The sequence below is a fragment of the Larimichthys crocea genome, chromosome XVIII, assembly GCF_000972845.2.
Source record: "Larimichthys crocea isolate SSNF chromosome XVIII, L_crocea_2.0, whole genome shotgun sequence".
In the NCBI taxonomy this organism is placed as follows: Eukaryota; Metazoa; Chordata; class Actinopteri; family Sciaenidae; genus Larimichthys; species Larimichthys crocea.
Genome location: NC_040028.1, coordinates 19451904 through 19465208, shown reverse-complemented (window position 1 = coordinate 19465208; position 13305 = coordinate 19451904).

The following is a 13305-nucleotide window of genomic DNA, read 5'->3' as shown; positions in this document are numbered from 1 at the left end:
GGCAGGGAAGGCTGGAGTGACTGCGAGGCTGTTAGAGCAAGTGGGTTGCGTTGGACGTGTCCATGTCTGTGTGTGTGTGCATGTGTGTGTGTGTGTGTGCTCGTCAGTGAGTGTGTGTTAGTGTGTGAAAAAAAGTGTGCATGTGTGTCCTTTTGTGTGTGCTGTACTGGGATGTGGAAATTGAATGGAGCCTTTCAGTTCTACTGCTCGTCTCCCCGGGGGTGAGAGACTGGTTGCCATGGTTATCCTGGAATCCTGCCGCTAATGGGTGGGAGTTTGTGTAGCTCTGGCAACCTGGCCTGTCTAGGGTGGAATACGTGTGTGTGTGTGTTTGCATGTGTGTGTGTGTGTGTGTGTGTACCAGGGGGGTGTGGTTGGGTGGAGGCAACATTCTAGGACACAGGAGGTCACATATGTGAGAACACAAGCTTTCATTCCTGTACGCTGCTGCACGCACAAACGCCGACTCTTGTCATGTTTACACGTAACTTCAGAATATACGGCGTGCAAAAAAATAATAAAAAATCAAATCTCTCTCCGTCCACCATTTCATTTTAAAAAATCTACTCGCCCTGCACGGTGGATATCATAATCACGCGGTGATGAAATAATCTTCTACCTTTGCTACATTATTGCAAGTGTAAAACATAATGCACTGAAATAGTTAAGCCCTGCTCTCTCCCGTCATCCCCATTACCATCCTTTTACCCTCAGGCGAGTGGGACTCTTAACTGGGCACAGAGACCCCACTGAACAGGAACACAGTGGATAGTGGATAATGAAAACCTCCACGCAGAGTAGATTAGTGTAAGGGAAAGATTCACTCTTCTCACTCTGAGTGTTTCACCATTTCAGATATGATCGTGCACAAAAAAATCACAAGTGTATATATGTGTCTGTGTGTGTGTGCATCAAACAGCACATGCTAATTGGGATGTTTTATTCAAATTGAGACACTTTGTGGAGAATACACGGCCGTGATATGCAATGTGACCAGATAATCCTGGTCTCCCTATTCCCAGTGTTCTGGTAGAAGAGGATCAGTCTCTGCTAGTCACACAGATGTCTTGGCTCCTGCTCCTTTTGGAAGGCTGATCCATATGTTGCGTGAACCCCTGTGGATTTAAAGGAACTTGGCTTAGAGATCCCACTCTCCTCTCTTCCAGTCATTATGTATGGCCAGTTCACTGTAGCACTGGAAACATTAGGAAAATGTTTGTCTTGTACGGTGTCCAACGTGCATAAAAATAGAAAATAAAAGCGATGTTGTGATTACCTTCACGCGGGATACTTGGAGTATGCGCTGTAGGTTGAGAGACCAGAGGCCCGAGAGATGAAATCATCTGTCAGGAAAACTTGCTGCTGACATGTTTGATGTGGTTTGATTCATTTTTATTTGAGTGAAAAAAAAAGAGCACAGACTTTTCTCAAAAAAACAAAACGCAGTGAGCAGAGGCCGAAGAATGTGGGGCTGGACTTTTGTGGTCAAACCCAAAGCGAGTCATGGGGGGTAAGACGGGGACCGTGTAGACCCACCCTGTGCTCCTTAGCCCAGATTTATGCCGAACAGTTATATAATTCAATAAACACTTCCAAGTCTGTTGTTGGAAGTCCAGCCACAGGCCATCGAACAGACACGCACATGATCAGCAGTGTTACTACCAACTATTTATAGACGAATTAGGACAAAATGAAGCACAAGTATCTTTCAGCCTCCCCTGTTCACTCTTAGACGACCAGAGCGCTAACTCCGTGTACGTCCTGTTGAGTGAATATCTTATCTTCTATGTAATGCATTCCTTCCCTGTGTGTTGCCATACAAGCACGCAAAGGAGCAGTGACAGTAAACTTCGCGGTACTCACACCCATTTCCCCCCTTCACCAAAATCTCAGAAACCTTCTAACCAGGTCACTATGAGAGTTTCCTCTAATCCTTTATTTCGCATGTTCCCCCTCTCCTCTCCTCTCCCCTCAACCCCCCCTTTAGCCTTTTTTGAGATTTCCACTCACTAGCCCAGACAGCCTTAGCCTTGACTCCGGGCCACCCCATGCTCTCACTGTCCAACTATTTAACTAACCGCAGTGAAACAGCTTTAATTTCAGCTTACTGCTCAGCCTGGCTCAATGCAGCATCGCTTGGGGGTCTTTCTGGAAAAGCCGTGGTATGGGGCCCAACGGGCCAGGCCAGGCCAGGCAGACAGGGGAGAAACAACAAGCCCTGTTGCAGTTAGATCTCAGAGACCCTGGCGACACATACGTCAGTCAGAGCAGCCTCCTCCAGGAGTCGTTCGGTTAGTTACGGCTCTTTTAAATGCTTCTCTGCGCCTCTGCAGAGATGCACGGAGATGAGAGTTATTGGATAACCAGTAGTCAACAGACTAAGAGTGTACACACAAGCTTTGGTTGCTTTGTTCTAAGGATTACAGACATACAAGGAAGAAAACAAGACGTGGGCCATCGTTCCCATCGATGTGGTAACACCTCTGCTTTGGCAAAAAGGTTATAAATGAACCAAATAACGTAAAAACGAAAGTGAGCGTGCAGAAAACATCTGCTGTTATCGTAAGATGCATTGTGAAACTGTTGCACTTTCTGAACGTAAGCTATGGTGAAAGACAAACCGGGAAGCAGCTTTCACTTCTAAGAGATCAACATTTGGGAGAGTTAGACGAGGAGACTGATACTGCTCATATCAGTGTGATGAATATGCAGCTGGAGCCAGCGGCTGTTTAGCTTAGCCTAGCAGAAAAAACACAGGGGAAAGTGCCTGACCAGGTCCAAAGGTAACAAAGCCTACAGCGCTCGGACCAGTCACCAGGTCCAGCCAGAAATAGTTTGTCGAGTTCTCGTTTTTTACACTTTGGTTTTTATACATATTAAAGAAGAGAGATGTTTGTTACCTTTGGATAAACGTAACACCAGACACCCCAGGTCTGTTTGTTTCAAGGCTACACATACGGACAAAAGTATTCGGACGCCTGAGGTTTATACCAACAGGGACGCTGTATTCAAATACTTTAATTTGGAGCTGGTCCCTCTTTTGCAGCTATAACAGCTTCCACTCTTCTCAGAAGGCTGAAGTGTTTCTGTGGGAATGTGTGCCCGTTCATTCTGTAGAGCGTTTATGAGGTCGGGCACTAATGCTGGACGAGAAGGCCTGGCTCGCAATCCCCGTTCAGGTTCATCCCAAAGATGTTCGATGGGGGTTGAAGTCAGGGCCGGTTTAGTCAAATTCTTCCACACCGAACTCATCAAACCATTTGCTTTGTGCGCTGGGGCACAGTCGTGTTGGAACAGAAGAACAGGGGCTTCCCCAAACTGTTGCCACAAAGTTGGAAACATAATGTGTTGGTATGCTGAAGCATGAGCATAGACCTTCACTGGAGAAAACAGCCCCCATACCTCCAACAAGACAGGTGTGGCCAAATACTTTTGTCCATATAGAGTATATTAGGTATATTTCCCAAAATATTAAACTTTATACCAGACTTAAAGATGTTTCAGTGGAAGTTTGACACGTGAGTGACACATCACTACAGTAAGGGGAGAAACTAAAACACTGGAAGTCAGCAAACACTCACACGGAGTTTTAAAGTGCATCTGATTTCTGATTTAGCTGCCCTGCAGACGTCTGGCGTCATAAAATAGTTCCTCCGTCAGATTTATCACCAAAAACAACAACAACAATAACAAAATGACCCAGGTTGTAACAATTTTTCCTCATCTCATATTTCAAGTTGTGAACAAAGTGTAAGGTGAAACAAAAAGTGAAGAGTCTATGTTCCAGCAAAGGTGTGTGTGTGTCTGTGTGTCTGTGTGTGCATATTTTTGCTGACACAGTAGACTGTGGATTTGTCTGGATGAAGGGGAATACATTTATGGTTTTTGAGGAGTGAGGGCCCACACCGGCCACCCTAGGGTCTTGTTATCCTCTCCTATGCCTGTGCTCTTGGGGGCGACTTTAATGAATACTCCTGCTTCAGTCCTCTTCTGGCTCCAGTCAGGCTATCTTACAGGGGCTGCTGCTGCTGCTGCTGCCCCCCGTCTCCTCCTCCGCCTCCTCCTCCCTGACTGCGCCTTGCCTGTACGCCGGAGTGGGTCGTTCTGCAGCAAGACGACGGGTAGACTAAGACGGAGACAGCGAGGAGGCTAGGTGATCGAACTGAATAATTGATGTGAAGGGTTTCACTCGGGAACACCTCAAGAGTTTGTCTGAACACGCTGACCACCATATGTGCACTTGCTCCTGGACAGATTTGAAGGAGAGCGAGTGCTGAGATGGTGTGTAGGTTAAAAGTTTTGCCAGAAGTGCCTGAGATAAAAACTGAAAAACTGATTAGTAAAAATCAAACAGGCTGTGCTAAGGGGTGAAATCATCCCCCCCTCTCGCCGAGCCTGATAAAGGACACTTAGTGTCTCGAATGTGTACTACTGATAGGTGGCCAAGCAACAACAACTGCTGCTGGGGCGCCTCCCATTACCTCATGGATAATGGGAGTTGTAAAACTGCCAAGAAACACGAGGCGAGTAACTTCAACTCGAATGTTTCAACACCATATCTCCCCCTTTTATGATAAAAAAAAAAGAGTCTCAATAAAAAGTTCTGCACACTGGAGCTGAACTGAGTTCGAGGAAACGTGCTCGAGTCAGTGAGAGGTGAAGCAACAGCTGTGCGTAGATGTGATGTGTGGTTGGTCAGTTTTTTTGGGGTGGCTAAAATTGATCACATTTGAGATTTCTCTGGTGTCACTGATTGACATAATGCAGCTGAAACGTGCATAAAAATGCTCATTCTGATTGTATTCTGAGGGCACAGTGTGTCTGGATGTACAGTGTGTGTGCGTAGAAAACTAACACTTCTGGAATGCCCCCCGCGGAGCGAGGACTTCAGGGTTGGATGTGTGTTTATGGGGAGCGTTTTTTTGGCAGGAAGAGGCAGGAGGGACCCGGTCCAGAATAACGGAACAACAGTGGAATGTGGTACAGCAGGGAATATCCTGAGTCAAACACAAGGCAGTCCTGGGGTTTGAGGAGGAGCACTTTGTGGCAGGCACTTTTATAAACTGCGTTTTTGTTCTTCCTTCATATGAAGATAGATGACACTCGACGCAGCGGCTCTCTTGTGCGGCTGACAAACGCAGCGCGGATGCCTGCAATCGGTTTTTCTTTTCGACTCTTTTCATTTCACACCACAACTAAATTAGAAGACCATGTCCCATGGAATATCTCTCAAACCTGTGACTCATTCACTGAAAAATCTCTATCCAAATGTGAGAGCCTCAACTGTGGCGGTGTTGAAGTCACAGTGAATATGAAGTGTTAGTATTTCTCTTCAGGCTGTGCATTAGGCCGGATGCCACGCACCTTCGCCCACATGCCTCCCACGACCCAGCACCCGTATATAGAGGGCAGAATCTGAGCCCAAGCTGCAAGCAGGCAGATAAAGACAATCTCATTGATGTAGGAGCAGCCTCGCTGGTAAAAAAGAGACATCTCTGACACAACCCTGCTTGCGTTAGCCTTGCTACAGAATCAGATTAACCACTGCGAGGATATTGTTCTAAGGCTCGAAGGCGTAGAGTCAGCCTTTACATACATATATCAAGCAGTTACGGCGTATCTGCGTATGTGGATGTGTGTGTGTGTGAACCTGGTGGCTGTAGGGGAAGACCTTTGACATAAATACACGCTGTGCAGCCGGTGATTGACAAACTATCACGTCTTAATTTGATTTTATAAGTTCAAATGTGAGCGTGAACGCCTCTTTCGGGAATTCAAGGGACGTTTTCTATCCCACCTCACTACCTACCTAGCGTCTGTGAAATCCACACAATGAACCGATCAACTACCACAGTACCACCCACGTCACACCAAAGGACATTTCTGACAAACACCACCAACACCACCTCGGTGCCGTATCTCTTACGCTAAACCTGCCTTCAGAAGAATTCCACCTGCTTTGTCTGTTTTTTATCATTATGACTAAGATTTGTGCAGACTGTCACGAGCTTTGCTTTACTACAGCGTACGGGGCTGGGCTGGTTTGTCTTGCTCAGTCTCTTACACTCTTTTTTCTCTCCCCCCTCTCACTCCCGGTCTGTTTCCTTTCACTCTCTTTGTCTTTGCTGTTTTCTCTTGCTCTGCCTCTGCCAGACCTCTACTTTACACTCTCTCTCTCTCCCCACCACCACCTCCTCCTCCTCCCACCTCCTCCTTGGAACCAACTCCTTGGCAACCAGTTGCAGCGTCTCCCAGAAAGGTAGACAACCTCCCTGTAGTGCCACAGCAACCCAATGCAACATCAGACAGTGAGGCATGCTACATTATTAACCAGAAACAGCCAAGAGGGGCTGTCGAGGACGGGATCGTTGGACGTTGAGGGAGAGAGAGAGAGAGAGAGAGCGAGGGAGACAAAGAGAATCAGGAGGGGTGGTGGTGGGTACTACTCCCAAACTGCTGGCTGTTGCAGTATAAACTTCAGATGGGAAACAGCACTTCTAGCTTTTGACTGGACATGCATGAGCATAAGCACAGAGTAACACATTTGCACACTGTGTGTGAGTGGTGTAAGCATGTAGGAGAGAGAGGGAGGGAGGGAGGGAGGCAGATAGAGAGAGAAATTTTGGAGCGGTTACATTCAGCCAAACCCACAGGGGGATCAATAAGGAACATCTGGGTCTGGGGTGGACAGGGTGGCTTTTGTTTGCAGGCAGTACATTGGCCTGACACCTCACCCAGATTCTCTCTGGGTTTCTACACGAGGGGAGGGGAGGGAGGGAGAAATTGCTGGGGGGTGCGATCGGGGAGGGGGGTGTTTGCTTTTCTACAGGCAAAATGCGTCTGTTCCAAGGCCAAGGATATATACCGAGGGTACTCGTATCATAGTATTTGTGAGAAAATTAAGTCTATATTTAGATAACAACAAACAAACTGAGCGGTTGTAGTCGGTGATACGTCGAATTAATTCCTTCAAAATGCAAAATCTGTGAGATATCAGACGTCAAATTGTCTAATTGATTGATTCTCTGTAATTTTTACTAAATAGTTGATGTTAAAGTTCAAAAAATAATATACTCACAGTGCCAATGCTACCATAATAAAACACCAACCTTATTCGTGAAATCGACAGTACTAACATGGTTTTACTGTAACATTAGAAAAGGATATACCGTATTTATTACGGCACACCTGCCAGTTTCTTACCGTGAGAACATCATCATCATTTTACTATGATGAGTTTTTCCTCAATCCATGTTCTTGTTTTGCACTCGGGTCCTTGTGGACGTAAGAGACACAGGGGTCGTCCAGCAGTGTGTCAGACAAATCAGTCAATTCATGTCCGTCACACTGGGGTGTATTAAGCAAGGTCAAATGTGCAAATTCACTGAACAGCTAGCGTTGAATTTGAGAAATGTTTTTATACTTTATACTCAGCAAGGCTCTATGTAGGCACAGCTGATGTTTGTGACAGTATAAGACTGTGAAATATTTCATAAAGTGTGACTGTGTTCTCCTGTATACAGTAAAACACATACAGTATTTTAAGGGAATTTACAGAATAAATAATAAAGTAGTATTTTATATTAGAGACAGTAAAACAAAGTGATGTTTAGTTGCATATTTTACGGTCTTTTACCGTCTTGGTTTGGCAGTTTGTCCTCGTAACATTTACAGAAATATGGAATAAAACACCAACACTGAACATGAAGTCAACAGTACTAACATTTTTTAAAAATGTAATATTACAAAAGGATACACCGTATTAATTTCAGTAAAATTCTGGCAACCACAGCTGCAAGTTTTTTTTTACCGTAAAAACCACAGTGAATGTTTTCCATGAGCCTTTCTCAATCTGTGTTCTTGTTTTGCACTCGGGGTCCTTGTGGACTTAAGAAACATCATCAGTCACAGCCCGAGTACTGTTCCAATTCAAAAGGTACACACGGCCAAGTACAGTCAAATGCCCAGATGTGTTCTTGTCACGCCCGTTTTTTATCAGGGATGCATCGGGTGGTGACTCGCCAGCAAAGATTTCCCAGCATTCAGATTGAGAGGGAAACCCCCCAGAGAAGAAGAACAACAACAGAATTGGGGGTTTTTTTGTTCGACATTTCAACAATAAATTCACTTTTAAAAACATCTGAGGAGAGAAATCAACGGTGTTGACTTTATTATTGGCAGTTACACGAGAACTAGCCAATCAGAGAGAGGTGGAGCTGCCTGACCTATCATCAAGTTATTATTTTAATCTTTGGACATAATTCTCAGCCACAGTCCAAACCTTTGACTAGTACTGTATGTAGTGTCAAAAGTTTGGAGTATCTGGAGTGAACAGTGATAGCTGCAGTGGTTGAACAGACCGGGGATTAACCCGTTAGGGGGCTTCAGGGTAAAATTCAGCTGCTAGCCCCTATTGGCCCACCAAGATCTCCACAATGTATTTTATATGTATCTGGTTGCCTTTAATCACCCATCAGGTACAGTGCACACTGCAGAGCCCCAAAAACTGAGACCACCATGGCCTACCTGTGGCTTTGTCTATCTAACATATAGTGTACTACCCCTTTGTTTAATCTATATGCACTACACACGTGTACAGAGGAACAAAATGTACTTTCAGTCTCACAGGGCAATGAGTTTACAGACGTCAGTAATGATGCAAAACGACGGTGAATGTCCATGAATGTCTGAATTTGAGTGTGAATGAGATATCCTCAGTTTGAATTCACTTTGTCAGGTACATCCTGGAAACAGGTCCTCATAAGTATGTACAAATGCAGGCGGCTGTTAAATGCTTTAGACGTGTGCATCACTTGAACTGAAGGACCTTCTTTCTGAATCCACCACATTTTCACTCGGCCTCGTCTCGGTCTCAGACAAACAGAACTCTGTTTGGGTCTGTGAGTCTCTTAATTGCTTGAACATTGTACATTTATTCGTTAACGGTCTAAAGAGGAGATATAATGCAAATCCTCTTAGTTCCTAGGTCCAGAATAAACTGTATATTCCCAAAAGCATAATTGGCAGACAGTGTATGCCAGGAAGTTGTGGTTGATCCCCCCCGGGGCGGTCTACCTGCTTCACCTGGCTTGTAATTTTGCAATCTAGCCTTGGAACAGACAACAAGATGAATGCCACCTCTAGCTATCTGAAGTCAAGAGTAAAGACATCACAGCAGAGGAGTGTCAGAGTGTAACAAAACTTTCCACAGTCGATAACACAGGGTGCGATCGACACAAACATCAAATCTATTAACTTTGCTTCATTGTTTGACCACAGCACACCGCCGAATCCTCCGGTAAAGGGTCTGAATATGATTAAAATAAATGCCGAAGGGATTGTTCTGTTGTATTAGTGGTTATCCTTGACTGTGCTGAAGTCGCAGAGCTCCACAGAGTCACGGCGACGAAAAAGAGAAACATCATCTATTCTTCATCAGGTAGTCGAGTCTCTGACTCCGACAGTCTACCCTGCTTGATGTTCCTGGAGATGAGAATGTACTTTCTCCACTTAATTCTGCACCGCACTTTAAACAGAGGGGAAATGTTGAAAAAGGGAGATACAGACGGAGAGAGAGAGCACAAATATAAAGGGGCGACTGAAATGGAAAAAAAAAAAAGTGGAGAGGAGATGATGAGAGAGAGGCTGAAGTGGATAGAGAGAGAGAGAGAGAGGGGAAAACTAAAAAAACAGAGAGAAACAGAGTTGGAGGAGGGTGGTGGTGGTTTACTCAGAAAAAGAGACAGAGAGAGAGAGAGAGGGCGGGTGCTCGGGTGGAGGGGAGCGAGTGGAGGAGAGGTAATGAGGCCAGTGACTGGCTTTACACCTCGTCTCTGTGGAAACTAATTGGGAGAGAGCTGGAGGGCACTAATTTGAGCACTCTGCTGGGTAAATGTAGTGCAACGAACTATGAAGGGTAAATCAATGTACTACCTCTCCCTACACCTTGCTTTCTCTCTTTCTCCACCTCATACCCCCGCTACTCCACCCTCCAACCCCCATTATTGTTTCCTAATAAAAATTCCATTGACTTCAACTATGCTTGTGGGCATAAAGGTATCGACCCGGGTAGACATCATGCGTGCTGATGAGGTACAGCTCGCCCCGTGAGGAGTTCAGCTAGTTAGCCGGCTGAAAAAAATATATAAAAATATAAAAATACTGAATCATCAGGACTGGAGATCTCTGTTCAATCAAGCTGGCACTGTGAGGTGTTGGCATGTGGCATTGTTCCCAGCGAGCTCAGCTCTCTTACTGTACATCCTGTAGCGCCGTACGATCAGCCAGCAGTCTGCAGATACATTTTCTTGACACAGCCGCTGAGCGTCAGAGAGATGTAATGATCGAAAACCCCAGCAGTGCTTACTTGGAATCTATTATGTATCATGTACAGCATGTGTGTGTGTTTTCTCTCCGGGTGGTGTGCGGCGGTCTGATGGGAGAAAAGGGAAACAGAATGTATAGTTACCCCCTGTGGTGAGCCCAAGGGTGGCTGAACAAGGAGCCAGAATTTGGGAGGTCTTAAGGGGAATAATCCTCACCCTCAGGCTCGGGGATAGAGAAGGCTTTTCATCCTCACATAACAGGGAGAGCCGTACTCTCCTACATCGACGCACACGGCGAGATTCAACAATGCCGAAAGAGGAAAAAAAGGGAGGAAACAAAGGCTGAGCTTTAATAGAGAGAGAAGTTTGAGTGCCTATTGCCTATTCATCAGATACAGTCGGTCTGATTTGAAGTGCGCGTCATCGCAACAACTCACTCTTGGAGATATGAAGCGAGAGGAGCAAAGTTTCTGTTAGGAAAGGCACCACACTGACTGATTATGTTTGTCTAACTCCACCTTTAGTTGGAGGATGCTGCTCCGCTCAGCTCTGCTCTGCTCAGCGCCATCTGCCCCCCTCTCTCTCTCTCTCTCGGTGACTGTGCCTTGCAGCTTGGCCCCCTGGGAAATAGCTGTGGATAAGTTATTCAATTAGAGGGGCATTATTGGCCCCGCTCTCTCAGAGGACAGAGCTGATGATGCTGTGATTATACTGCTCTGCATTCCTTTATGGCTCGGCACCCCTGTCTGTGTGTGAGTATGTGTGTGTGTGTGTGTGTTACTGCAAATCAACAAATAATGTTTGTAGGGTGCATGCGTGTGAAGAGGGAGGGCAGCAGGGTTAAAAATAAGGATCTATCAGAGACGCTTGGGTGATTTCAAATGAGCCCATCTTAGTTTCTCGCACGACAAGTACGGGCTGACCACGCGTCGGCTTGGAGAGGATGGAGACGTGCCCCTTCTAGAGTGACTAATCAGTGGGATACGAAAGAGTCTCAACGCCCACCGGCTTCTAATTATCAGTTCATTTCAAAGTCGGCCTTTATTGCAAAGGAGAGCTAAGTTACAGTAGATATTCCTGATCATGCCGGATTCAGGTGTCACCAGAATACCAGTCACAACACGGCCCGAGACAAAGAAATGGAAGGAGGGACATCTCAGCAGGCCAACACACCCAAATCCAAACACATTCCCTCTCCGCGGACCAGTGAGGTGGTCTTTAAAGTGCTGCCATGATGGGTCTGCCCTATCTGCCCAGTGCAGACCCACAGATGCCCTCCCGGGGGGACAGGCTAGAGGGGAGCAGGGCAGCGGGCCTGGAGCCTCATCTGCTCTGCTCTGCCCAGAATACAAATAGGTCAGTGTGTGGTGGGAGAGGAGGGGCACAGGGAGGGACACACACACACGCACACACACACACACACACACACACACACACACACACACACTGACCACGAACAAGAAGGGGTCCTGCCAGCTGAATTCCTCCATTGGCCATGATGGGAAGGGCCATCTGGTATCAATGTGGGGAAGTCAAGCAAAGCTTGTGAGAGTACCACACACACGCACGCACACGCACACACACACACACACACACACACACACACACACACACACACACACACACACACACACACACACACTCATGCACACACTGCAAGCTTGATTCTGAATTTCTAAGAGATTCGGGACGGCACCTGAACATCATGTCAGTGACCTCTCTCACGCGTTTAGCTGAATGCACCTTGCAGCTTTAAATGTTGCAGACGTCCGCTTGGTGCAACCGACCTCGTAATGACGCGGAGCGTTTGATTACACACCATCCGCCTTCTTAGAAATACAATCAAATCATTAATAACCAAGCGGCAACACACGTGGCTGTGAAGTGAAGTGACAAAAACTGCAGTTCCTCTAACGTCCACCTGAGGCTGGCTCCAGAAGTGAGTCAGTCTCCATAAGTCCCCATGTCCAAATGTCCAACTTCACAGCAGAAATAAACATGTTTACAGCCTGGTACAAAAAACAGTTTTGGTCTCTGTAGCTAATTTCCCCGTTCATGACAACTGTACTGAGGGTGAATTTATATACAACTCACCTGTTCAGGTTATATTAAGGCTTAAAGTTATGCAGGATTAAGAGCGTGGACGCTTTGATTGACAGGTGGGTGTGGTTACAGATAGCGTATTAGAGTCATTAGTTCTGCTGAAGATCCAGGTGTTTGCAGAAGAAGGTGAAGGAAGCTGTGCTTGCATGCGCTGTCCATTCTTTATGTTGTCATGAAGTTTTATTAAAGACAATTTTTCTGCATTTTGGGTTTATTGTTATTCGAACGTTAGAACATGCATTACAGCTTTTTCCACAAGAAAACCTTCTGAGACAGAAACTTGGAGCTCGTCACAAAGACTCCTGACTCTACATAGATTGCAATTCCAAACACCCCTGGACAACGTTTAATCCCCGTTATGACCCGGCTTTTATGACTGCAGCTTAATTTAATTTTGCAGCCCTGCGCTCAATCTTACAGATTTTCTCCTGTTTTGGAAATTCCTGGAAGTAAGAAAAACTTTAGCCGGGGTAAAAATAGACATTGTTTGGCTGTGATGTAATCCTGTGGCTGTATTCTAAAGTTTTCTTTCTGCTTGCTGGTGCAGGCTCAACATATCGCTGAAAAGGGAAACTGATTTATTTTGGCTTAATATCAAAACCCCGGCCTGATGAGGGAAGGCTTGCACAGAGTAAATCAAGTAGAAAATAAGCAGGGTTGAATTATTTTCAAAAGCCAGCGTGCTATTAAGCCAGAGCAGGCCTGTGGCAGCAACTCATGAAAAGAAAACATCTCTGGGTTTTCCATCATACAGTTTCTTGTTCTTAATATCAGCACCTCTTAGTAGATACATAAACTTTCAGTAGGACACACAGAGCTTTACATCAGATGTGTATAGAAACATGTGCGCCTGCTGCACAGTATATCTGCCAGAAGC